Source organism: Engystomops pustulosus, chromosome 7 (assembly GCF_040894005.1).
Source record: "Engystomops pustulosus chromosome 7, aEngPut4.maternal, whole genome shotgun sequence".
NCBI lineage: Eukaryota > Metazoa > Chordata > Amphibia > Anura > Leptodactylidae > Engystomops > Engystomops pustulosus.
Genome location: NC_092417.1, coordinates 9,545,027 through 9,564,842, shown reverse-complemented (window position 1 = coordinate 9,564,842; position 19,816 = coordinate 9,545,027). Strand labels below are relative to the sequence as shown.

Genomic DNA, 19,816 nt, shown 5'->3' with positions numbered 1-19,816 from the left:
AGCAGATAAGAGAGGGGGATATTACCTGGAGGCCGCACAGTGTATACAGAGACCATATAACATGTGACAGGACATATATATATATATATATACAGCAGATAAGAGAGGGGGATATTACCTGGGGGCTGCACAGTGTGGACAGAGACCATATAACATGTGACAGGACATATATATACAGCAGATAAGAGAGGGGGATATTACCTGGAGGCTGCACAGTGTATACAGAGACCATATAACATGTAACAGGACATATATATATATATATATACAGCAGATAAGAGAGGGGGATATTACCTGGAGGCCGCACAGTGTATACAGAGACCATATAACATGTGACAGGACATATATATATATACAGCAGATAAGAGAGGGGGATATTACCTGGAGGCCGCACAGTGTGGACAGAGACCATATAACATGTGACAGGACATATATATATATATATACAGCAGATAAGAGAGGGGGATATTACCTGGAGGCCGCACAGTGTGGACAGAGACGAGATCTGCAGGGAAATGGCCGCCAGTAATGTAATGGAGGAAGGATCAGGATAGAAGTTACTTTCGCTTTCAGTTCTGCTAATGATGTAAATACTTCTGTCTTAACCCTTTCCCCGCTGAGGTCTGGGACAGGCTGCTCCTCTGCTGTTCAGGGCTATTCTCACATTAATGACACGTATAAAGAAAAGCAACATGACAACATAAAGAATGGCAGTGGCCCCATAGTCATAGACTATCAGAGAGCGGACGCCGGACACATCATCGCTTTTAAGGCACCAACGCCGTGATGTCATTAATACTTATAGTCCACATAGAGAACATGGCACACACCAAAATGGTTTTCTTTAATTTTTTTATTTTTAGCGTTTTCAATGTATAATTCACACAGTGGAGCCTTCACCGTAGAAATTGAACAAAAGTTATATAATTCTATACAGATCAGAGGTAATATACGACGTTTCGGTCATCACGACCTTTGTCAAGCATGATCTGGCAATGTCTGCAGTAGGTAGGAGAGTGGTGAGGCTGCAGCACCAGTTTGGTGTGTGCCATGTTCTCTATGTGGATTATGGATGGACTGAGAATCCTACATTGAGCACCACCCATACATGGTGTGCGGTCACTATTGTTTCTACGTGATTAATACTTATAGTGTCATTTCCATTCAGAATCACAAAAATCGCCATAAGTGGCTGAAAATGTGACATCACAGGAGCGCGTGTTATGTGTTACCTGTATGTGACATCACAGGAGCGCGTGTTATGTGTTACCTGTATGTGACATCACAGGAGGGCGTGTTATCTGTTACCTGTATGTGACATCACAGGAGGGCGTGTTATGTGTTACCTGTGTGTGACATCACAGGAGCGCGTGTTATCTGTTACCTGTGTGTGACATCACAGGAGCGCGTGTTATGTGTTACCTGTGTGTGACATCACAGGAGCGCGTGTTATCTGTTACCTGTATGTGACATCACAGGAGGGCGTGTTATCTGTTACCTGTGTGTGACATCACAGGAGAGCGTGTTATCTGTTACCTGTGTGTGACATCACAGGAGCGCGTGTTATCTGTTACCTGTGTGTGACATCACAGGAGCGCGTGTTATCTGTTACCTGTGTGTGACATCACAGGAGCGCATGTTATCTGTTACCTGTGTGTGACATCACAGGAGCGCGTGTTATCTGTTACCTGTGTGTGACATCACAGGAGCGCGTGTTATCTGTTACCTGTGTGTGACATCACAGGAGCGCGTGTTATCTGTTACCTGTGTGTGACATCACAGGAGAGCGTGTTATCTGTTACCTGTGTGTGACATCACAGGAGCGCGTGTTATGTGTTACCTGTGTGTGACATCACAGGAGCGCGTGTTATGTGTTACCTGTGTGTGACATCACAGGAGCGCGTGTTATGTGTTACCTGTGTGTGACATCACAGGAGGGCGTGTTATGTGTTACCTGTGTGTGACATCACAGGAGAGCGTGTTATGTGTTACCTGTGTGTGACATCACAGGAGCGCGTGTTATCTGTTACCTGTATGTGACATCACAGGAGCGCGTGTTATCTGTTACCTGTATGTGACATCACAGGAGAGCGTGTTATCTGTTACCTGTATGTGACATCACAGGAGCGCGTGTTATGTGTTACCCTTGTGTGACATCACAGGAGCGTGTGTTATGTGTAATACTGTCCCCTGTGTGGGGCACTGTGCTCTCCTGCAGCTCTATCTCCCTTCAGACTAATGCTGTCCCCTGTATGTCCTGTGCGGGGCGCTGTTCTCTCCTGCAGCTCCATCTCCCTCCAGACTAATGCTGTCCCCTGTGTGTCCTGTGTGGGGCGCTGTGCTCTCCTGCAGCTCCATCTCCCTCCAGACTAATGCTGTCCCCTGTGTGTCCTGTGTGGGGCGCTGTGCTCACCTGCAGCTTCATCTCCCTCCAGACTAATGCAGTCCCCTGTGTGTCCTGTGTGGGGCGCTGTGCTCACCTGCAGCTTCATCTCCCTCCAGACTAATGCTGTCCCCCTGTGTGTCCTGTGTGGGGCGCTGTGCTCACCTGCAGCTTCATCTCCCTCCAGACTAATGCTGTCCCCCTGTGTGTCCTGTGTGGGGCGCTGTGCTCACCTGCAGCTCTATCTCCCTCCAGACTAATGCTGTCCCCTGTGTGTCCTGTGTGGGGCGCTGTGCTCACCTGCAGCTTCATCTCCCTCCAGACTAATGCTGTCCCCTGTGTGTCCTGTGTGGGGCGCTGTTCTCACCTGCAGCTCCATCTCCCTCCAGACTAATGCTGTCCCCTGTGTGTCCTGTGTGGGGCGCTGTGCTCACCTGCAGCTTCATCTCCCTCCAGACTAATGCTGTCCCCTGTGTGTCCTGTGTGGGGCGCTGTGCTCACCTGCAGCTCCATCTCCCTCCAGACTAATGCTGTCCCCTGTGTGTCCTGTGTGGGGCGCTGTCCTCACCTGCAGCTTTATCTCCCTCCAGACTAATGCTGTCCCCTGTGTGTCCTGTGTGGGGCGCTGTGCTCACCTGCAGCTTCATCTCCCTCCAGACTAATGCTGTCCCCTGTGTGTCCTGTGTGGGGCGCTGTGCTCACCTGCAGCTCTATGTCCCTCCTCAGCAGTGCAGCCAGAGATATATTTTCCTGTCAGAGACATGGAGAGCCCCGCGAGGAGGTGAGGGGAGAGGGAGGGATCAGTCTCCTCCTTCGCGGGTGTCAGGCGGCTCCTGGAGTCTCTCACACTCTGAGGTGATGGAGATGCGGAGAGAAAATGGCCGCGGAGTGCAGAGCAGCCAATGAGGTGAGAGGGCGGGAAGACGAGGGGGCGGGGTTATGGAGTGTGAAGTGTGAGGAGAGCAGTGACCTGAGGGAGAAGATGCTGTGAGGAGAAGGTGATGGCGGGAATCACATAATGGCGGCTCTTATGTGTGTGAGGAGAAGGTGATGGCGGGAATCACATAATGGCGGCTCTTATATGTGTGAGGAGAAGCCCCAGCGGTTCTTGTGTTATATACATGTAGCAGGGGAGGGATACAACCCTTTCAGGACCCAGGAGTATAGACATTATTAGTGATTACTGTGTGTGAGGAGATTATGTGCTTATATATAAGTGAGGTAATATCTCTCCTGTGACAGGACAGGACTTCCATTATTATCTGACACCCAGTACAAGTCATTAGTTGTCAGGTAAGTGGCTGTGACTCCAGGGCACATATGTTCTGGTACATATCAGCACCAGGTAACTAATGAGTAATACAGCACTCACTACTCTGTTACTCCTCCTTGGCGGGGGTAATACAGAACATACTACTCTGTTACTCCTCCTGGCCGGGGGTAATACAGCACTCACTACTCTGTTACTCCTCCTGGCAGGGGGGTAATACAGCACTCACTACTCTGTTACTCCTCCTTGGCGAGGGTAATACAGAACATGCTACTCTGTTACTCCTCCTGGCTGGGGGTAATACAGCACTCACTGCTCTGTTACTCCTCCTGGCCGGGGGTAGTACAGCGCTCACTATTCTGTTACTCCTCGTGGCCGGGGGTAATATAGCACTCACTATTCTGTTACTCCTCCTGGCAGGGGGTAATATAGCTCTCACTACTATGATGCTCCTCCTGGCAAGGGGTAATACAGCACTTACTACTCTGTTACTCCTCCTTCGCCGGGGGTAATACAGAAGATACTACTCTGTTACTCCTGGCAGGGGGTAATGCTGCTCTCACTACTCTGTTACTCCTCCTGGCAGGGGGTTGTACAGCACTCACTACTCTGTTACTCCTCCTGGCCCGGGGTAATACAGTACTCTCTACTCTGTTACTCCTCCTGGCTGGGGGTAATATGGCGCTCACTACTCTGTTACTCCTCCTTGGCGGGGGTAATACAGCACACACTACTCTGTTACTCCTCCTGGCCGGGGGTAGTACAGCGCTCACTACACTGTTACTCCTCCTGGCCGGGGGTAATACAGAACATACTACTCTGTTACTCCTCCTGGCTGGGGGTAATACAGAACTCACTACTCTGTTACTCCTCCTGGCCGGGGATAATACAGCACTCACTACTCTGTTACTTCTCCTGGCCGGGGGTAATACAGCACTCACTACTCTGTTACTTTTCCTGGCCGGGGGTAATACAGCACTCACTACTCTGTTACTTCTCCTGGCCGGGGGTAATACAGCACTCACTACTCGGTTACTCCTCCTGGCAGGGGGTAATACCGCACTCACTACTCTGTTACTCCTCCTTCACCGGGGGTAATACAGCACTCACTACTCTGTTACTCCTCCTTCACCGGGGGTAATACAGAACATACTACTCTGATACTCCTCCTGGCCGGTGGTAATACAGCTCTCACTACTCTGTTACACCTCCTGGCTGGGGGTGATACAGCACTCACTATTCTGTTACTCCTCCTGGCCGGGGGTAATACAGCATTCACTACTCTGTTACTTCTCCTGGCCGGGGGTAATACAGCACTCACTACTCTGTTACTTCTCCTGGCCGGGGGTAATACAGCACTCACTACTCTGTTACTCCTCCTGGCCGGGGGTAATGCAGCACTCACTACTCTTATATTCCTCCTGGCCGGGGGTAATACAGCACTCACTACTCTTATATTCCTCCTGGCAGGGGGGTAATACAGCACTCACTACTCTTATATTCCTCCTGGCCGGGGGTAATACAGCACTCACTACTCTTATATTCCTCCTGGCCGGGGGTAATACAGCACTCACTACTCTTATATTCCTCCTGGCCGGGGGTAATACAGCACTCACTACTCTTATATTCCTCCTGGCCGGGGGTAATACTGCACTCACTACTCTTATATTCCTCCTGGCCGGGGGTAATACAGCACTCACTACTCTTATATTCCTCCTGGCCGGGGGTAATACAGCACTCACTACTCTTATATTCCTCCTGGCCGGGGGTAATACAGCACTCACTACTCTTATATTCCTCCTGGCCGGGGGTAATACTGCACTCACTACTCTTATATTCCTCCTGGCCGGGGGTAATACAGCACTCACTACTCTTATATTCCTCCTGGCCGGGGGTAATACAGCACTCACTACTCTTATATTCCTCCTGGCAGGGGGTAATGCAGCACAGAACAGTGTAGGGCAGTGATGGCGAACCTTTTAGCGGTCGAGTGCCAAACTGCAACCCAAAATCCCCCTTATTTATTGCGATGTGCCTCCCAAAAATTAAAGCAGTGACTTATTGCTCCCTGTTCAACAACTTTCGATCATATTGGCCTCCTGAGGACAGCAACACAGTAGAAAGATGATAACTTTTCATCATTGTAGCTTCTTTCCAGTGTCCCTCTGTACACAGAGAATTGTGGGGCCAGCAGGAGGTCCTCCAAAGATAATTCGGCCCTGTCTACTCATTCTCCCTCTTACGAAGTTTCAATATGGCTGACACCAGCATCTTTTAAGTTGCTTGGAACTGCAGGAAGATTCTTTGAGTCCTGTCTGGTGTGCTGGGGCGATGGCCCGGGTGCCGACAGAAAGGGCTCTGAGTGCCGCCTCTGGCACCCGTGCAATAGGTTCGGTACCAGTGGTGTAGGGTGTCATTTTTTTTATGTGTAACTTTTTGACCTTTTATTACAATTTGTGTGAAGGCAAGTGGAAATTAGGACATTTGCAGTTTCTTCATCATCACAGTGTGGACCATATGGGAAAATTATTTTTATTTTCTGATATATCGGGCATCAAAAGGTAGTATAAAAAAATCAGCATAGAGTATTTAAAGGAAACCTTCCACTTCCAATGGTGGTTATAAGCTGCAAATGCCGTACACCAGCTCAGGGTGAGCCGGTGCCGGAGCTTATTTTTGTTCTGTTTTTAAAGAGATGTAAAGCGTTTCAACGCTTAGTAATCTTTATATACAAGTAGCTTCACCGCACCTTGGTCCGCGCTCGGCGGACCATGCACGCGATCACTTCGTGCGCCTGAACAGGAAGCGGGCGAGCATGGTGCGCCGAGCGCGGACCACGGTGCGGTGAACCTACTTGTATAGAAAGATTACTAAAAGCGTTTAACACCTTAAGGACGCAGCCTAAAATGACCTTCAGGATGCAAGCCTATTTTTCAGACCTGACATGTATCATTTTGTTTGATAATAACTTCAGAACACAATAACTTATCTATGTTATTTTGAGATTGTTTTTTCTTGACACACTGTGCTTTATGTCAGTGGTAAATGTTAGTTGATATGAATCATGTTTTTTTATTAAAAAAGGGGAAATGTAGCAAAAAATCAAAAAAATCTGAAATTTTTCTAATTTAACATGTTTTTTTTTTCAGACAGACAATCTTACCAGCCAAATTACCGTATATACTCGAGTATAAGCCAACCCAAGTATAAGTCGAGGCTCCTAATTTTACCACAAAACCCTGGTAAAACCTTTTTTTTTTTTACTCAAGTATAAGCCGAGTTTGGGTTTTCAGCACAATTTTTGTGCTGAAAAACTAGGCTTATACTCGAGTATATATGGTACTTAATAAATAGCATTTACCATAGCTCTGCATTATATTGTAATAACTTTGTAAATATTCTTAAATTTTTCTAGGATGTTAGCAGACTTACAATAGTAACAGCAATTTATAGGAAAATTTGGAAACCGTGTTTATGGACTATTGCAATTAAGAAAGAGCTTTTTAAAAGACTTTGCAATAAAAAACCATCACAAATTACTTCATTTTCAGAAATGCCCCCATCCAGCTTTTCAAAACCACTTTTAAAAAGGTTTTTTTTTTAACCCTTTCGGTGTTTCACAGGAATTAAAGAGAAATAGAAGTACAATTTTGAAAAATAATTTTTTTTCACTAATATATTAATTTAGGCCTAAAATGTACAAATATAGGAAAAAACACACACCCCATTTTATTGCACAATTCCTCCTGAGCACGGAAATACCCCACATGTGGGTGTAAACTGCTTTTAGGGCATATAGCAGGGCATAGAACAGAGCGAGCACCATTTGGTTATAAGTGGGTAGATTTTCCTGAAACTGTTTTAGGCCACCATCATTCATTTACAAAGACTCTTGGGAATGGGAACATTTAAAAACCCCAAAAAGTGACCCCATTTTGGAAACTACACCCCTGAAGGAATTTATTAAGGGGTACAATGGCCTTTTCTTCCCCTCTGTGTTTCACAAAAATTAAAATAATATGGAAGTCAAATTTTGAAAAATAATTTTTTTCACTAATATATTAATTTAGGCCTAAAATGTACAAATTTACAATGGGTTGTAGGAAAAAGCACACACCCCATTTTATTGCACAATTCCTCCTGATCACAGAAATACCCCACATGTGGGTGTAAACTGCTTTTAGGGCATATAGCAGGGCACAGAACAGAGCGCCAATGAGCACCATTTGGTTATGAGTGAGTAAATTTTCCTGAAAGTTTTATGTCACACCTTTCATTTACAAAGACTTTTGGGAATGGAGACCGTTAAACCGCAACAAGTGACCCCGTTTTGGAAACAAAATCCTTAAAGGTTTCCAGGATAAAGCAATAGTGACTTATAGGCCCCATTCCACACTTATAGTAGATTTGAGCTAACAGAATAATGTAACACCACCATAAGTGAACCTTATTGAAAGCAACACCCAGAAAGCAGAATTTATTCATTTAGGGGTATAATGAAAGTTTTTGGCGCTAGTAAAATTAAATCCAGGCAAAATCTATTTGCATATGTTGTGAAGAACACTTGTTCCTTCTGTATTCATCTAGGGGTATAATGAAATGAAATGTTGTTTAAAATTTTAGGTATAATATCACTTTGTAAATGGCCAACATTGCAATGAAATTTTGGGCATGTTTGTTCCGGATCATGTAAAAATAACAAAAATGACAAAATAACAATAAAATGAATATTCCAGGGAAGTATGGTAAGCGCGGAAACAGTCTTTGATGCACAACCCTGGCTTATCTGGGCAAGTGTCGCATTGATAACCGGTATCTTTGCGTGTTCCCTTCTTGTAACACACACGGCATTTTTTGTATGGCCATCTTGTCTTTTCTGTGGGGGGGATCTCAGATGGGAAATGTTGTCCTGGCACAATTCTGCTGGCGTGACTAGTATGGGATGTGCTCGCACCCTCTTCACCCTCTGGGAACAGTAATTGCTTAATTACTTGTTCTTGATATGCCAGGTATGTTACTTGTTGGCGGGTCTTGCGGTAAATGATAAAGGAATTATACAATGCATTTGGTACAAAAAGGTTACAGTGCATTTAGTGCAAAGTGCGGGACTTGCGAATCGCATTATATGGCTGTAGCATTTGATCGGCTAGATCATCCCCTCCCATGTGTTGGCTGTACTCCTGTATGCAGACTGGCTTGAGGACTGTGGCATTGGCTCCTCTAACAGAGACTGGGGTGCTGTAATCTGCATGGATAGATGTGAGGACAAACACATCTCTCTTGTCCTTATATTTTGTCAGCATGATGTTACTCTGACACAAGGACTTGCTTTCACCCCGTCTCAATTTAAGGTCCACCAGATTTTTTGGGAGGGCTCTTTGATTCCTCCTTATTGTTCCGCAGGCCACTGTTCCTTTTTCAAGGAGGCACTGACAGAGAGGGACACTTGTATAGAAATTATCTATGTAAAGGTGATCGCCTTTACCCATCAGGGGGAATAAAAGATCCCATACAATTTTACCGCTTGTGGTTAGGACAGGGGGGCACTCAGGTGGACAGATCTGGGAGTCCTTTCCCTCATAGATACGGAATTTGTAGGTGTATCCGCTTTCACTCTCACAGAGCTTGTAAACTCTGATCCCGTATCAAGCTTTTTTGCTTGGCAAATATTGCCGAAATTTAAGTCTACCTCTAAAAAGTACAAGTGACTCGTCGATGGCTACATTTTTTTGTGGGGTGTAAACTTCCATAAATTTCTCATTAAAATGAGTCGCTACTGGCCTAATTTTGTACAATCTGTCTTGGGCGTGGTCACCAGCAGCAGGACACTGACTATTATCACTGCAATGCAGAAATTTTAACAGCGCCTCAAAACGTGGTCTTGTCATTACAGCCCTGGACATTGGTGTGTGGTATAAAACGTCACTGGACTGGTATGACCGGATGCTAGGCTTTTTAACAAGTCCCATATTAAGAAAAAGTCCCCAGAATTTTTTTTAATTCTGTGGCATTAGTGGGGTGACCGGCCAGAAACTGTTCTGCATACAGATTTGTCTGTGTAACCATTAGGTCTACAAATTCCTCTGTAAAAATCAAGTTCCTTGTACCCATCTGTATTAATATTTATTCCTGGGTTGGAACTGAATGCTGGAATTTGGGGAGAAAACATATTTGGGGTCACTTGACTGCTCTTCACTCTGCCTACTGCGCCTTTGTGAGGGCTCATCACTAGGAGGAGAAAGTGTTCTTCATCACTTGCAGTGTCTGTATCTGAACACATGTAGGCATAGGCCTCATCCGCTGAATACACCCGTTTAGCCATGCTAGAAACTATTTTTTTTTTGTCTTTTTTTTGTTTTTTAGTATTTTTTTTAATAGTTTTTTTTTATTTTATGGTGAAACAAAAAACTAACTGAAACGTCAGCGCACGAAGGGATACAAACGCTGACGGTCTGTGTAAGTATATGTAATAATGTATCCCTACAGTACTAAACTGATACTAAATCTATAAAACTAGAACTATATTTTTTTTAGTATTTTTTTTATTTTTTTTTAATTTTATGATAAAACAAGAAACAGTAACTGAAATGTCAGCCCAGGAAGGGATACAAACGCTGAAGGTCAGTGTAAGTATATGTAATAACGTACGATTTTATATACTGCTTTTGTGTATACAGTATATGTCCCTACTCGCTGTCCCTGTTCACACATAAAAAAAAAAAAATGACAGCTCCGTCTGTCACACTGAATAAAGATGAAGAACAGGGGTGTGGAGGGGGTCGGATTGGGTTTTGTGGGGTATTTGTTTGTGAGGGGGCACTTTCCACACACTGAGGGGACAGAGCTTCGGTTCACGGCTCTGATCCTGTCACTTCTGTCACGAAATATGACAGAATCAGACCCGGGAACCAGCTCTCCCCTCCCTCTTTAACAGTGATTGGTCAGGCTGGATCCCCTGACCAATCACAGTGATTGTTGGGCAGGGACGGCTGTGATAGATCCCTGGCCCGATGTCCGTGACGATCCGCTGTCGTTGACAGCTGTCGCCACGGACTTGTCACCATGTGTTAACACATGGTGACAGTTTCAATGTATGACGATATAGATCGTCTTTTTGCGTGAAGTACCTGCGGAGAAAGACGATCTATATCGTCTAGCGTCGCTAACGTGTTAAAGAAAATCTGCAACTTGGAATTGCTAAACCTGATGCAGAAGATGTAATGAAACGACCGAAAATTTTAAAAGATCGCCCTCATTACCTGCAATCCCTGAAGCGCCAGAAAATAAAGCTTACAAAGATACTGAGGGTAAGCCACGCTTTAGACCCAAACAATGTCCGGGTTTGCAAAACTAAACACCTCTCACATACACAGATCAGTTATCTACAGAAAAACTACGGCGCTCTGTAGAAATGTAGAATTGCATGAGCCGTTTGACATCCTTCATTAACACTTCTGACAGAATACGCAATCAATAAAATCTTGTATGAATAGGTACTTACAGCTGGATCTTAGAACATTCCCTTGCAATGAAATACAGGACATAACACCCTTACAGAAAATACTGTCACAATCTACTTGCTGAGTATAAAAAGTTAGCGGGGGTTGGGCATAATTTATTACTACATATGACTTGTAGGGGTCTGAACAAAGTTAACCAGGGCAAAACATTTCTTTTTTAAAAGAACCTATTAAAGTTAAGTATCACAGTCAGGGGACTTGATGGCCTGAAATATATATGAACTGTAATTGTTGTCCTTTCCAGATACGCATGGTGCAGCATTTTGAGAGCTCTGATACGCAAGAAGACTCAATCACAGCCTGCTAAAAACACAATACCTACTGGATGGGACACCTTTCTGCAAGCCATGGCTGAACTAAATATCCCATCTACAGTTGTGGGTAATTCAACTACGCGAGAGAATCTGGAAGAAATAAAAATGTCACTGATTGAACCATCCGAATCATTCACTACTACACGCAGAGGACTGTCTATTTCATCCACCCCATTGGGGATAACACAGGGAAGTTTACTCCTAAAGAAAAGGGGGCTCCCCTTATTACAAACCGCGTGGTTAACTCTGTAATGCGATTGTTTCTACTAGTCTTATACATGCTGATGTAGCATATTGGGTAAGTGTAGTTAAACTTCTGTTTTTGTGTACAAAGTATATCCTGTCAGGTTCTTCCTGACAGATTTTCCCATATCTTAGCACTTCAGCATTCACGTTACTTCTGTTTTTTCTTTTCTGATACATCATATTGCATCATACAGTGTAATTAATGTAGGGGCCGTGTGCTAATGGGATCTTATCAGCTGAGAACAGAATATAAGGACAGAGCGACCCTTAGATTCTGTTAGGTGTCTGTTTCATTTTTGTCATTTTATCTATGGTAAAACATTATATATAAATGTTATACACGCACAATTTAAAGTTATATTAAACTATTTGTTACATCCAAGTTAATATAAAGTGAGATCACACACAATTTCATTTAAATTTATACTTGAAGTTGTTAAGGAGGTCGCACTGGTTTCGGACGCCATCTTGACTACTGTCCGCCATCTTAGATACAGCGGCCATGTTCCCTGACCATTGTCAAGTTAATGTCATGATTCAAACTTCATTTTATGTAACCTGTTTGCTGGCCTGTCAGCTAATACCCTTTGACATTTAATGAGAAGCCAGTCTGTCCTCGAAGCTGCATAATAATATGATTCTGGAGCCACTTATCTTCTTCTTAGTATAAACAATATCTGTGTACAAGGTCTCTGAGAACTGAACACAATTAATTAACTTTTTTCCCAAAATATGCTGATGTCCAATAGCTTTGCTGTATACTATTCACACCCCTTTGATGACTCTTCTGTCTGATATATATTATGCATTTTGATTATTAAAAGAGGAGAAGATCTTGACTGAGATTGACGTATGTCTGGCTTAGTCTTTATGTTCAATCATGAAAGGGTTAATTAGGACTCACCTTACAAAAGTCAAGAGGGCTGTTGGGGCCCTGCATAAAAATCCCTAACAATATTTGGCGTCCCTGGGTGGGCTTAGGAGTAAACAACAACAACACCGAGACAGCCTCCGTGAAGTGTCCCCGCCGGCTCAGTGAACAGAACTGACCAGAACGCTCTCAGGGTAAGCTGTTTTTTCTTGTCTACCTTGATATGTCACTTCTGGTTCACTGGTTGGACGGACCGGGTAAGACTGTCTCTGTGTTATGTATTTGCCACTGTTGTTCACTGTAACCTAAGCTCAGAGTTTTTGGCAAAGAACCACTTTGTAAGGTGATTGGACAGAGACTGGACAGTGACGGATGGTTAGACAGTCTGTGATGTTAGCTGAAACTGTGGGACGGGAGGGAGTAGCCCTTAGAGGTCCGCACTGCTAAAGTAGGAGATACTTTGTTGTGGTTGTCAGATTATCATAGTGTCTATAGTACTGTTTGACTGGTGCCAATAGGGTTGCCCATAGAGGTATAGAGCTCAATTTGTGCACGTGCAGCGGAGACCCACTCTGATCAAGTGTGCGTTTAGCTTCATTTTGGAGTCTGAACGACTTTGTGGATGACTGTAAGAACTAGTAGTGACTTGGTAAAGAGTCAGTAAGAGAGTTGACTTGGTAAAGAGTCAAGGAGAGAGTAGTTCAGTGAAGAGAGTTGATTTGGTTAAGAGTCAATAAGGGAGACTTGGTAAAGAGTCCTCTGTGGAAGTCTGGTATCTAGTTTCTTTGGGGTCGGTCACACAAGGTGTCGGATTCGTTGTATCTGTGGGGGACAGGTTTGGCAGTGTTGCAGTTGTAGACATTTGTGATGGGAAGTAAGCAAAGTAAAGTAAGCCAAGGGTGCGGACCTAGAAAAGCTACTCAGATTGTGTCCCACATGAAGGGGAAAGATGCACAGAGATAGAAGGTTGTTGAGTTCAGTAGGACTGATGGAAAAGTGCAAGTTGACATGATCGGACATAAGGGCTGGTAGTTTTGTGTTGAAGTAGAAAGTATTGAAGGTTTGAAGGTTTTGGGATGTGTCAGATGATCTGATGATTGTACAAGTGAGAAAACTTGATCAGATTTGCGAAACAGACATTTATAGCCTCTGACTTTGACGGACGGACCAGGACAGAGTGACAGGAATCCTTCAGAGTGCCCAATGAAGAAAGAGACAGGTGATAAGGGACATTTCAAAGTTTTTGATGTGGAAAGAATTTGAGAAAAAGAGATTTTATTATATTTTCCTTGGAGTGAAAAATGGCCCCTGTAATCCAGACTCCACCCCTGTATCTGTGGTTAGAGAAGATGACACGCCCTACCATTCTTCAGTGGCGGCCATCTTAAGACAGTTTATTTCTCAGTGGCGGCCATTTTAAGTTATATTCCCTTCAAGTCCCTGAAAGTTGATTGCTGTTGGCAGCCATAAAAGCTGTTGTGGGGCTTTGTAGGAAAACAGCTGACCATGCTTGGGGCGTCTGCTAGGGGTCTTGGAGTGTGGGAGGTTGTTTGAGTATTATTCAAATTTATTGATCCCGACAATTAGAGAAAAATTACTATGAAAAAGTGTTACAATGTCTCCGGTACCTGCTTTCTGGCATTTAAGGGGTTAACAAAAGGGTGGGGGCTGTTGGAGCTGCGTTTTGTTTTGTAAAGGACTGACATGTAAGTCTAAGGCTTTGCCTGAATGCTGTGTCTGTCTTATGTGACCTTGATGTTCACGGAAAACTGAATTTCTCCATATTGAGTTGCTTGGAATCTGTGTTCTGTTATCTCGTGGTTTACAGGCTAGTGAGAACATTTACATTTGGGAGGGGTAGATCGCTGCGTTTAGACTTCTCCCTGACAATCTAAAAAAGACTTGAAGGAATTTATTTGATTGTGGAACAAGAATACAGTATGATGTGATGTCCTCCTGTGTACCCCATGAACAGACTAAGCAAGAACGAGCCTCCCAACTGTATTACAGAGCCTATGACTGACTTTTGTTCCTTTTTGATTAAAAACCATCTTAAGTGTACCTGGATTTTATTGAGACGTTGGAGTCTGGCCAGAACTTTATAGGTAGCGCAGAACACTGGACTGGAGATGTGGTGGAGGGACTCTGACATTGACGTTCAGAGGGAATAGAGGATGTTTCACAGACCAAAGTGAGATTGACAACATCTCCGGAAGTCTCAACCGACCAACCCAAGTGGGCGTTGCGGGGAGGAGACATTACTGTAGTGAGTGGCGGAGACGGCCCCCACAGGGCAAGACGGGGGGGGGGGGGTGGTTACGGACAAGGATGTCAGTGAGAACAGCCCCCCCAAACAGAGTTATCGCCTTGCATTGTAGAACTCTCCCCTGCTAGTCCGATGATGATTTTAGCCCATTCCCGGTCAAGAAAAGACTCAGAAAGAACAGCCGGATACATGTTGGATGGTCCATGACCTTTAAGTTGCCAATGAGTGCACTGAAGCCCAGTGGTCCCTAGCCCAAACTGGCAGCAGTCCCTGAGAGTGACATATTATTCACTATTATTGATTTGGCAAATGTTTTCCTCTCTGTGCCCCTACATGAGGATTGCCAGTATCTATTTGCCTTTACCAGTTCAGTATTCCAGTATACCTGGTGCAGATTCCCACAGGGGGGTAAAACTCACCCAGCCAATACCCCACGGCTTTACAGGGAGTAGACTGGCAGACTGGCCCCTTACTGGATGTTCTCCTTTCAGTATGCGGAGGACCTACTGTTGTTGTTTGCCAGGATGCATTTATTGACCTTATGTGTTTTCTGTTCCAGAAGGGTTACAAGGTTTCCAGAGACAAACTCCGGTATTGCCAGGAGAAGGTGGTCTTCCTAGGCCACTGCTTCTCAGCCACAGGCAGATACCTGACAGAGGAAAGAAAGCTGGCAGTCCAGAATATGCCCCTGCCCTGAGGCCCTAAGCCTCTTCACATGATTCTAGGACTGGCCAGCTCCTGCAGCCTGGGATAAGGTCTGCTGCCCCTTTCTGACTGAATTGCCTCTTCCCCATTTGCCCTTAGTCAGGAGGCAATTGATGCATTCCACAGCCTTAAGCTGGCAAATCCTGTCTGCCCCGGCCCTAGGCACATGCCACTGAACCAAACCTTTTATTTTATTTTGCACGGAGTATCTAGGAGACGGGTGTCCTAGCCCAGGAACGTGGTGGCCTCCCCAGTGGCCCACTATTAGGCCCGGTTAGACTCAGTTGTGAGGGGAGTCCCGCATGTGTCAGTAGCTGCAGCCAGCAATCTGCTCAGCAAGGCCAGTGAGCTGATCCTAGACCCTAGATCACTCAGTTACAGTGCAAACCCCACATGACTTGCACAGTGTCCTCACCCAAGTACAGCCCAAGCATCTGAGCAAAGGCCAGACAGCTCAGACTCCAGTGTGCACTCCTGATGCCCCAGGACACACTGATAAGGTGCACAGCTCTGAATCCTTCATTCTGTCACCAGTCTTCCAGGATTCAGAGAGGGGGAGGGGGGAGAAGGGTGATTAACCCAGATGTTGAGTTTTTTCTCATAGATCGCTCCAGGTCTGCAGGAGAAGACAGACGGTTCTACACTGGATATACAGTGGTCAGTGGCGCACATGAGGTAGTACAAGCAGAACCACTCCCTCCACACAGATCAGCGCAGGAGGTGAAGTGATGGCACTCAGGGAAGCGCTACAGCTGGTGGAAGGTAAAAGGGCGAACATCTATACTCAAGGTATAGTTTTGAGGTCTAAACACGACTATGAACCCTTATGGAAGGCTGGAGATTTCCTCACCTCTGCAGGGACCCCCTTTAAGCATGGCACGCTGGTTATAGAGCTCATGGATGCTCTCTTACTTCCACAAGAGGTGGGGATAATAAAAGGAAAAGCACACACAATTTGGTAACTCCACAAGCCAAGGACAAGTATGTGGCCGACGGGATGGCGAAGGCAGCTGCACAGATGGAGCCCGGAGACTGTCCTGAAGTCTCAGTTCTGAGCTAAAAGTTTGATCCACAGGTGTTCCAGTCCCTGGTGGCCCGAGTGTCATCAGAAGTGAAGGAAGAGTGGAGGAAAGCTGGAGCCCAGATGCCAATGGGACCTGGATGCTGGGAGAGAGGGTGTGCCTGCCCGGAGCCCTGCACACGACAGTAAGTCAAGTAGCCCACGGACACACACACATATCCAAAACGGCCATGCTAGCGCTCATAAACCATAAGTGGTTTGCCCGGGCGTTACTACCCCTGTCACTAGACTAGTGAAAGTCTTTATAGTCTGTGCCCGCCACAACCCGGGTAAGGTGGTAAAGACCCCACAGAAGGTGACACCCAAGCTGCTGTATCCCTTTCAAAGACTGCAGATGGATTTTATTCAGCTACCAAAAAGTGGTACGTAGGAGTACGTGCTTGTGTGCATTGATCTCTTTCCAGGGTGGCCAGAAGCTTCTCCCATGACCAAGGCTACTGCCAGAGCTGCAGCCAAAGAAGTTGGTGAGTGAGATTTTTCTGCAGGTTTGGACTTCCAGAGACCATAGAGTCCGGTGGCAGAACCCACTTCACTGGACAGGTAAAGACCTGAAACCTTGTCCCTCCTGGGTGTAGAACAGGCCCTGCACACCCCTCGCCCTTCCCAAGTTGGTGGTGCGTTTGAGATACTTTATATGGCACTCTTAAGTTAGAGATCTGGAAAGCCATGGAAGTAAAAGGGAAACCATGGCGCGAGTGCTTTCCTGCTGCCCACCATTCAGATAGGACCACCCCCAACAGAAAGATGGGATTGTCCCCTTTGAAGTACTTTTTGGCTGTGCACCCAGACTAGGCCCCTACTTCCCACAGACCCTATAGCTGATGGCAGGAAACCCGGTGGAACACGCCATACAGTTGAGCCAGGTCTTGGAAAAGGTCCGCAAAAGTGTTTCTGATTCCTTTTTCAGATCCAGACAGAGACCTCAGGACGCATAACCTGAAGCCTGGAGACTACGGGTGGTGAAGACACACCAGAGAGAGAGTCTGGAGCCTCGCTACGATGGTCCTTTCCAAGTCCTGCTGACCAGTGCCACGTCTGTGAAGCTAGAGGGAAGTCAGCACGCTTCCACACTTTCTATTCCATGCTTACTTATTCTTCTTGCTAGCTGGTCTCTTCTGACTGACTGTATGCTCAGGGACACCCCAACCATGACTATCACTGTATCTATAGGGGTGACCAGGATGCCCCCAGGGTAGGAGACTTTACCTACGGCTGGTGCAACAAGACAATGACCTTCTATAACATTGACAGCACAGGTAGCCCTGTATTAGCAGTGTCTGATGTATACTGGATTTGTGGGGATAGGAGAGTCAGGTCGGGCCTAGAGTCTGGGAAGGTGAGTGTACGGTGATAAAACTTGTGCATTCCTTCCTCGTGACCCCAGGGATAAGTTTGATCAGACACATAAGAAAAGGTAGAGAATCCCAAAGGATTCTGGAGGTCTGAGAGAAGCACCTAGATGACAACGTTTATATAGATACAGTGGGAGCACCAAGGGGGGTCCCAGATGAGTACAAGGCCCACAGTCAGATATGGACAGGACTAGAGTCCATTATTCCCCAGAGAGCTATGAGCAAAGATGTTGGTTGGGTAACTGTTTTTTATTGTAATCAACAGAGATTTGTGAATTATATCGGAGATGCTTCCCAGAACCGCATGGCTTTGGACTTGATCCTTGCTGAGAAGGGAGGAGTCTGTACGATGGTGGGAGTGGCTTGTCGCATATACATCCCAGATGACATCGCCCCCTATGGATCCATTACCCATGCACTGGAAGGATTGGAGGACTGTCCAGGGAACTCAAGAGAAACTCTGGGGTGGACACTTTGTCCTTAACTTTGTGGTTGGGGGATTGGAAGGGTTTCCTTTAAGTGGGGGTAATATTGAGGATTGTGATTTTGCTCTTGTCAACGCTCTTGCGCGTTGTGTGGTCCCCCTCATCAAGTCCACCATGTCCCAGATGGCCGTCCAAGCGGTAAGAACCACGACAGGAGAAGTTCCCGGAGCGGAGGATGATGCTGCCTGTTTACAAGCCTATGGACTATGGGGACTCAGTGATGTGATTTGAGTGTGCGGGCCTGTAACCCCTGAGTGACCAGCCTCCAGGGGATCTGGTGAAGAGTTAACAAGTCCAGCAGGTACGGGCTTAGCCTACCTGTGGGTACCTGGGGCTTGAGGAGGTCGCTCAGGATGGAGTTACAGGCCAGCAAAGCTCAAAGGGGGGAATTGTTAAGGAGGTCGCACTGGTTTCGGACGCCATCTTGACTACTGTCCGCCATCTTAGATACAGCGGCCATGTTCCCTGACCATTGTCAAGTTAATGTCATGATTCAAACTTCATTTTATGTAACCTGTTTGCTGGCCTGTCAGCTAATACCCTTTGACATTTAATGAGAAGCCAGTCTGTCCTCGAAGCTGCATAATAATATGATTCTGGAGCCACTTATCTTCTTCTTAGTATAAACAATATCTGTGTACAAGGTCTCTGAGAACTGAACACAATTAATTAACTTTTTTCCCAAAATATGCTGATGTCCAATAGCTTTGCTGTATACTATTCACACCCCTTTGATGACTCTTCTGTCTGATATATATTATGCATTTTGATTATTAAAAGAGGAGAAGATCTTGACTGAGATTGACGTATGTCTGGCTTAGTCTTTATGTTCAATCATGAAAGGGTTAATTAGGACTCACCTTACAAAAGTCAAGAGGGCTGTTGGGGCCCTGCATAAAAATCCCTAACAAAGTAAGAACACTGCATTAGATAAAAGGGGGTTCACTCTGCACAGCCTCCAGGCACCCACACATTACATCCTATTAGATAAAAGGGGGGGGCTCACTCTGCACCCACACATTACACATGCCATACAACACATTACATACAGGGCACCCTATAAAAAAGGAGAAAGGGAAATAGGACTGAATCATAGGGGGTTTCAATTTATACTTCACTGCATTAGATAAATATACAATTAAAATTAAATGAAACTATGTGTGATAACCAATATGATATGAATCTGCTACAGATCATATAAAAGGGGGGTTCACTCTGCACAACATACAGGTACCCACACATTACATCAACCCTGCACCCTCACATTACAGAAACCCTATTAAAAAATGGAGAGAAATAGGACTAAATCAAAGGGGCGTGTAC

General features: G+C 45.5%; 1 protein-coding gene and 1 long non-coding RNA gene across 5 annotated transcripts in view; one reads left to right on the top strand and one right to left on the bottom strand.

Annotated features, from left to right (window-relative positions):
• LOC140069249 (uncharacterized) overlaps window positions 1-19,816 on the bottom strand; it is a 159,744-nt gene that overhangs the window by 27,698 nt on the left and 112,230 nt on the right. The window lies entirely within an intron of this gene.
• Window positions 3,316-19,288, top strand: LOC140069258 (uncharacterized). 4 transcript variants are annotated; one of them, XR_011848761.1, is made up of 3 exons: window positions 10,666-10,960; window positions 11,418-16,781; window positions 17,061-19,288. It is a non-coding gene; the product is annotated as an uncharacterized lncRNA (long non-coding RNA). The 4 variants fall into 4 exon arrangements; XR_011848762.1 differs by having other exon boundaries at window positions 11,418-17,709; window positions 18,274-19,288; XR_011848760.1 differs by lacking the exon at window positions 10,666-10,960 and adding an exon at window positions 3,316-3,381 and having other exon boundaries at window positions 11,418-19,288.